General features: G+C 46.8%; 1 protein-coding gene across 1 annotated transcript in view; it reads right to left on the reverse strand.

The window, feature by feature from the left end:
* Positions 1 to 7,063, reverse strand: part of LOC126176174 (transcription factor SOX-9-like) — a 209,841-nt gene extending 202,778 nt beyond the window's left edge. Inside the window, exon 1 of the mRNA XM_049923315.1 lies at positions 6,957 to 7,063. The gene's annotated coding sequence lies outside the window, so the exon portion shown is untranslated. The remainder of the gene's footprint in view (positions 1 to 6,956) is intronic.
* Between the last annotated feature and the right edge of the window lie 1,141 nt (positions 7,064 to 8,204).

Here is an 8,204-nt window from a genome sequence, read left to right on the forward strand (position 1 = left end):
TAACGCGGATTTCACGGCCGTCGGCCGCACCATCAGTCTCCGCGGCCGGGCTCCGCCGCTGCGAGGCGCCTCACACTCGCTGCCTCGAGCTAACTAACGAGCACGTGGTTTCAGAATGACGGCGGCGTGTCGGTTCCATTTAACGACTGGTCGGACATGGGCAGGTCAGAGGAATACTATAACGTGAAACAGCGTGATTTTCCAGAGGCTGTATCAAATGCGATAGAACGAAATACACTCCTGGAAATGGAAAAAAGAACACATTGACACCGGTGTGTCAGACCCACCATACTTGCTCCGGACACTGCGAGAGGGCTGTACAAGCAATGATCACACGCACGGCACAGCGGACACACCAGGAACCGCGGTGTTGGCCGTCGAATGGCGCTAGCTGCGCAGCATTTGTGCACCGCCGCCGTCAGTGTCAGCCAGTTTGCCGTGGCATACGGAGCTCCATCGCAGTCTTTAACACTGGTAGCATGCCGCGACAGCGTGGACGTGAACCGTAGTGCAGTTGACGGACTTTGAGCGAGGGCGTATAGTGGGCATGCGGGAGGCCGGGTGGACGTACCGCCGAATTGATCAACACGTGGGGCGTGAGGTCTCCACAGTACATCGATGTTGTCGCCAGTGGTCGGCGGAAGGTGCACGTGCCCGTCGACCTGGGACCGGACCGCAGCGACGCACGGATGCACGCCAAGACCGTAGGATCCTACGCAGTGCCGTAGGGGACCGCACCGCCACTTCCCAGCAAATTAGGAACACTGTTGCTCCTGGGGTATCGGCGAGGACCATTCGCAACCGTCTCCATATAGCTGGGCTACGGTCCCGCACACCGTTAGGCCGTCTTCCGCTCACGCCCCAACATCGTGCAGCCCGCCTCCAGTGGTGTCGCGACAGGCGTGAATGGAGGGACGAATGGAGACGTGTCGTCTTCAGCGATGAGAGTCGCTTCTGCCTTGGTGCCAATGATGGTCGTATGCGTGTTTGGCGCCGTGCAGGTGAGCGCCACAATCAGGACTGCATACGACCGAGGCATACAGGGCCAACACGCGGCATCAAGGTGTGGGGAGCGATCTCCTACACTGGCCGTACACCACTGGTGATCGTCGAGGGGACACTGAATAGTGCACGGTACATCCAAACCGTCATCGAACCCATCGTTCTACCATTCCTAGACCGGCAAGGGAACTTGCTGTTCCAACAGGACAATGCACGTCCGAATGTATCCCGTGCCACCCAACGTGCTCTAGAAGGTGTAAGTCAACTACCCTGGCCAGCAAGATCTCCGGATCTGTCCCCCATTGAGCATGTTTGGGACTGGATGAAGCGTCGTCTCACGCGGTCTGCACGTCCAGCACGAACGCTGGTCCAACTGAGGCGCCAGGTGGAAATGGCATGGCAAGCCGTTCCTCAGGACTACATCCAGCATCTCTACGATCGTATCCATGGGAGAATAGCAGCCTGCATTGCTGCGAAAGGTGGATATACACTGTACTAGTGCCGACATTGTGCATGCTCTGTTGCCTGTGTGTATGTGCCTGTGGTTCTGTCAGTGTGATCATGTGATGTATCTGACCCCAGGAATGTGTCAATAAAGTTTCCCCGTCCTGCGACAATGAATTCACGGTGTTCTTATTTCAATTTCGAGGAGTGTATCAGACAAGCTTTATAAATCGATTTGAGAGTTCCTAGCATACCGAACACTTTCTCAATGGAGATGAACCTATACACCTATAAGTAACGTAGGGCGTACCCTAACAGAGAGTTATAGGACTATTACTTTTTGCAATATGCAAGGTGTCCGGGCTAGAGGTAACATAACAGATCCCTGGAACTCAACGTTTTACGTTGTCGGGTAAATACGCAATGGACAGAGACAGGCTCCAAGATGTAATCCTCACTATTTCACCAACAACGCTGAATCGCGTGGCTCATGCGCGCTAGTGACGGGGCACACCTATCTTGACGTGTTGGCGAACTATGCAGTTGCACAGATGTGGATTTCTGTGCATGGGGACTTATCAGCGACATGACTTACAGAACAAAAATTCGAGATCTGGCAGATTTGAGGCCGGATGTACGCCACAGTAGAGACCATAGCACCTCTCATGCTTATGCGTATGTGGCGAAAAGTGGAGCACCGTTTCGATATCTGTCGAGTTCCAAACGGTGCCCACACTGAACTGTACCAGCATGCATAAAATTTTTTGAGCTCCTATGTAGAATGTTGGACAGATAAACGTATAAACCTTAATAGGTATTCAAACAGAAACAAATGATTTGGTATATCTGTATGCCGGACACTCTCTATATACGAATGACCTAGTCGATAAATTCGCAAGCTCCACTACGCCTTTCGCGGCTGGTGCTGCTTTATACAGAGATTCGCCACGCTAGAACATTGCAGCGACATGCAGGGAGATCTGCAGAGGATTGACGTTCGTGTAGTGAATGCCAGTTGAACTCAACATACACAAGTGTTGTTGTGGTCTTCAGCCCGAAGACTGGTTTGTTGCGGCTCTTCTCGCTACTGTATCCTATGCAAGCGTCTTCACCTCAGAATAACTACTGCAAACCACATTCTTTTGAATCATCTGCTTACTGTATTCATTTCTTGAACTCCTTCTACAATTTTTACTCCCCTCCCCTCTCATACTTTCTTCCAATACTAAACTAATTGTCCCTTGATGTCTCAGAATGTGAACTATCAACTCATCCTTTCCAATAGTCTAGGTGCGCCAAGAATTTCTAGTCTCTCAAGTTTAATTCTGTACCTCCTTATTAGTTACGCTATCTACCTATTTAATTTTTAGTATTATTCTGTAACACCACGTTTCGAAAGCTTCTATTCTCTTCTTCTAAAAACTGTTTATCATTCATGTTTCACTTTCATACTCGGATACACTCCACACAAACACCTTCAGAAAAGATTTCCTAACTCTTCAACCTATACTCGATGTTTATCTTCTTCAGAAACTGTTTTCTTGTAATTGCCAGGCGGCCGTTGTGACCGAACGGTTCTAGGCGCTTCAGTCTGGAACCGCGCGACGGCTACGGTCGCAGACTCGAATCCTGCCTCAGGCATGGATGTGTGTGACGTCCTTGGGTTAGTTAGGTTTAAGCAGTTCTTAGTTCTAGGGTACTGATGACCTCAGATGTTAAGTCCCATAGTGCTCAGAGCCATTTGAGCCATTTGTCTTTGCCAGTCTACATTTTATATCCTCTCTACTTCGATCATCATCACCTATTTTGTTGCCCAGATATCAAAACTCGTCTACTCTTAGTGTCTTGACTGCTAATCTAGTTCCCTCAGCATCACCTGATTTAATTCGACTATATTCCATTATGCTTGTTTTGCTTTTGTTGATGTTCAAATTATATCCCGCTTTCAAGACGTCGTCCATTCCACCCAACTGCTCTTCCAAGTACTTTGCCTTTTGTGAGTTAATTACAGTGCCGTTCACAAACCTCAAAGTTTTTATTTCTTCTCCATGAACTTTGAATCCTACTCCACATTTATCTTTAGTTTCCTTTACTACTTGCAAAGTGTAGCGCACTGCGTATAAATAGGCATTATTGCATGATTACACAATTACAAAACAACATCTGAACGTAGTCACATCAATTACATGTCGACGAGTGCGCGTACGGATTGATTAAAATAGGAACAAGCACATGATACCAATCTCTGGTAAAGCAGACACTAAACAGAAATTCGTTCAAAGAATACCCAGGAAATATGGTCCGTCCACGAAGGGGTTAGCCTACGAAGCTCTCTTCCATCTGATACTTGAGTACTGCTCGTCAATCTGCGAACATTACCGGGCTGCACTGATGGAGCAAACAGAGAAGTTTCATAGAACAACATCGCGCTTCATAACGGATTCGTTTACTAAGCTCGAATGAGTCAGGGAGACGTTTAATCAAATCGAATGTCTGACGCTACAATAGAGGTGAATCGAATCACTGTGTGGTTTACTGTTAAAATTCCGAGACCGTTCGTTATACATTGTTGGCTCTTACGTACAGCTCGTGAAAAGACCACGAAGGTAAAAAATGAGAGAGTTTCGAACACACACGGAGTCTTACCGGCAACCTCTCTTCCGCGCACCATTCGACTGGAACAGTAAAGGGGGATGCGACAGTGGTAGACAACGTCCCCTGTGTCACCTTCCACAAGGTGGCTGGCGGAGTTTAGGTGTAGATGCAGATGCAGAAATAGGGAGGCGTCAGATATTAATGTTTGAAATATTCACACAACGTAAACCTGAACTCTACCTACAAAATTTCGGAGGGTCTTCAGAGATGTCTTCTGAGAATTTCGGTAAAAAGGATCCGTGGTCCCCGGTAGCACGTTACAGAGTAATTGCATTTCATTTTATTTCTTACCCTCATTTACCTTTGTAGCTGTATTGCCTTGAAAATATCTGCACGACAGCACAAACATCGACGGTATGCGCCGTGCGTCTTCTTTGCAAAGTAACTTGGTCCATTCTCTGTTGGTCCTTTGTATGAAGATTGTGTGGCAATATAGGTCAATGTTCACTGCAGTGATCTGTCTTTATACACTGGTTTAGTCCTAGGTCCAGTGAACGAAGACTAACATCACGTGCAAGATGTCCAGTCGACCTCTTCTTGGTGGCGATTGTAGATGAGTTGTGAGATATTCACTGACAAGGAAATATCGTCAAATTGACCTCATAATGAAAGGAGAGAAAAGCACACTTGCAAGATAGTCCTAGCTCCGGGCGAAAATTGAGGCCATGATTTTGAGAGCTCGCAGGGATGATCTTCTGAATGTACAGCTTTTAAACTTTCGTGCGCAGCGTCTGCTTGTTACTCGTTCCGCCACCCTGCAGTCGCCCACTGTCTGAGCTCGAAGTACAGTACAGCGGAGTAATAACCAGAGCCCTTCTGTTTGCGGTGTGTTGAAGGCAAGGGAAGAGGAGAAGAGGAGGGGGGAGATGGACACATCTGCCTAACGCGTTTTAGAAGTCTAGTTCGAACACAAGTATTATTTATTCTAAGTGAAAAATAGCAAGTAATATGAGAATGTGATAAGTGTACCTCATGCACATTTACGTTCAATATTGTTTTAACAATATTCTCGTGTTGATATTCTATAGCTACATATACAGAAGTATGCAGCCCTGAAATGAAATCAAAATGAATAAACCGAAGTAGCCGAAGAATTATTATGAAATGAAGTTAATGATTTTCGATTTAAGAATGGTGCTTTTCCTCCAAATGTAGCCAGGTTTAAAATGCAAACAAAATTACGCACAACAGCGACGTTATTAATTAAACAGCGCTGCGCTACTTTTTTAATGACACACTTGTTTCATTCATTTACACTGCACTTTTGAATCAAATGGCTCTGAGGACTATGGGACTTAACATCTGCTGTCATCAGTCCCCTAGAACTTAGAACTAATTAAACCTAACTAAGCTAAGGACATCACACACATCCATGCCCGAGGCAGGATTCGAACCTGCGACCGGAGCGGTCGCGCGCTTCCAGACTGAAGTGCCTAGAACCGCTCGGCCACACCGGCCAGCACTTTTGAATCGTACCGTGAAAATGTTCGAAGAAGAGCGATCTGTAGCTCCAGCTACGGGTTAGAATCCGTGCACTTTCACACAGTTAACAATTCTTGTTACCAGTGTCAGAAACGTACTTCACTAATCTCTTACTCACTCCACTGTATTTTGCGCTCGAGCATTAAACATCTGCAGTGGGATGGAGCGAGTGACAAACAACCTGTGCCCGCCAAAGATTAAAACCTGTATTTTCAGAAGGTTATAACTGCGTACTATCAGAATAATGGACCTAATTTTCGCGAGCAATCGACTGCTGCGGCCGATATCTTACAAATGTATTTTTCTTTTTTTTTCTCCTTAAAATAAGAGACCAAGTTGGTGAAGTTTCCTTGTGAGGCCTATCCTGATGGTACTACCTAACTAACCATGTGTCGCTTATATCCGCGCTTGGAGGCTGCATGTCTATTTGGGAACTATTTATTTGACGTCATGTGAAAACGTAACATAGTTTTTGTCGTTGAGTCCTCCCTGGACCTCTGTCTCAAGGTGTTGCGCCTGAGGTGTAGGCAACTCGGCGCACTTCTCTGTAGGCTGCGTCCCGTATCTTCCGAAGGAATAATGTGCAGAATATTTTGCAACGGCTCATTTGTCACGGGATGCAAAACTTATCACAGGGCAAATGAACATAATATACATTTCGAATTCTTGTGTGTGTGTGTGTGTGTGTGTGTGTGTGTGTGTGTAGGGCCGGCCAGAGTGGCCGAGCGGTTCTAGGCGCTTCAGTCTGGAACCGCGCGACCGCAACGGTCGCAGGTTCGAATGCTGCCTCGGGCATGGATGTGTGTGATGTCCTTGGGTTAATTAGGTTTAAGTAGTTATAAGTTCTAGGGGACTGATGACCTCCGATGTTAAGTCCCATAGTGCTCAGAGCCATTTGAACCATTTTGTGTGTGTGTGTGTGTGTGTGTGTGCGTGCGCGCGCTCTTTCGTAGCTCACCAAAAATCTTATCTGACTTGCACGTGGAGGATTCAGGTATAGACTCCCGCATCGAATTTTTCGTCACGGGAGGACCGGGACATTACTTACTCTATGTGGTAACAATTATTGAGCTACCTGAAGGAGTAGTAGTGGAACAGGCTTCAAAAGTCGCGACCAAGCTAGAATCTACAGAAATGAAGCGATATAGCGTGTAGTTACCATACAGGATTGGGGGAACGTCGTCTCGAGTATTTTGGATTGACCTACCTGTCACGAAATGTCAAAGCTACGTCTGAAAAAATTAACACCTCCTGCATGAGTGGCATTGTTCAGTAGAATGGAACCAGAAATAGGCAGCAGTGAAGACAGATCTGGTCTCACGTCTACGACACGGCGTTCAGCAGCTTAAAAGTGCTTGTGGTCGCGTACTCACCTTCGAGCAGTTTTCCGACGGCTTCGTCCAGAGGAAGGCTGCCTCCGCCTCCGCCGCCGCCGCCGCCGCTGTCGGGCCGCGAGCTGGAGGAGGACGAGGCGCCGGGAGAGGGCGTGGCCACGGGCGTCACGGAGCCGCCGCCCGCCGACACGATGGCACTCTTATACATGGCCGCCGCTCTCACTGCGCCCACATCACCTCCTGCACACACGACGACCTCTCAGCACAGAAAGTCCACTTTACTGCTGGACAAGATGTCTAGGGACCTATTAGATTGTGTCGTTACCTGAACACAAGTTTTTCTTTCCACTGGACTGCAGTAGGAATAAGAATGAAATATGTAAAGTTTTTTCTGACTCACCATAAAAGCAGAAAAACTACAAAATGTCCTGGTAAATGTATGCTTGTGGATCAAGTTTATGTCATTATTCCAGGTACAGAACACACAATCTTACACAAAACGTAATTAATTTTGTTCTATGGGGCCTATCTTCAAGATCTAAAAAATAAGACAGACGCACGATGCCGCTAAACATTCCCAAGTACAAAGTGAATCAAAGCTACAGAGCAATGCTACCAGAAACCAATTTATACGTAAGCAGCACATTCTCACACCTGTGCAGAAATTCTTTTTCTACCACTTCCGCCGGCCGGAGTGGCCGAGCGGTTCTAGGCGCTTCAGTCTGGAACCGCGCGACCGCTACGGTCGCAGGTTCGAATCCTGCGTCGGGCATGGATGTGTGTGATGTCCTTAGGTTACTTAGGTTTAAGTAGTTCTAAGTTCTAGGGGACTGATGACCTCAGTCGTTAGGTCCCATAGTACTCAGAGCCATTTGAACTATTTTTTCTACCACTTCCAGCTAACCTATGTACAGTAAAGTCAGAAAATAGTAACCTAGAAAGCTTCTTCCTATATGAATTTACAGTTTTTTCCGCTTCAAACCCTACAACGGTAACTCGCCAGTTGCATCTCCATGATTAAGAAGTTGGGGAAGATTGGTGAAATGTTTGAGCATGTGAGTTTGTGAGTGTGTATGTATGAATGTATGTATGTGTGTGTGCGTGTGTGTGTCTGTGTGTGTGTGTGTGTGTGTGTGTGTGTGTTGAGTGTGCGTGCGCGTGTGTGCTTGTGATGATAGTAACACTTCAGAACTGCAAATTAGGGATACCGTTGTACAACGGCTGGAAATTTAATAGTGATAACTATTTATTAGAACCTATACAAAAAATGCAACCTATACAAAATAC

Source organism: Schistocerca cancellata, chromosome 3 (genome assembly GCF_023864275.1).
Source record: "Schistocerca cancellata isolate TAMUIC-IGC-003103 chromosome 3, iqSchCanc2.1, whole genome shotgun sequence".
In the NCBI taxonomy this organism is placed as follows: domain Eukaryota; kingdom Metazoa; phylum Arthropoda; class Insecta; order Orthoptera; family Acrididae; genus Schistocerca; species Schistocerca cancellata.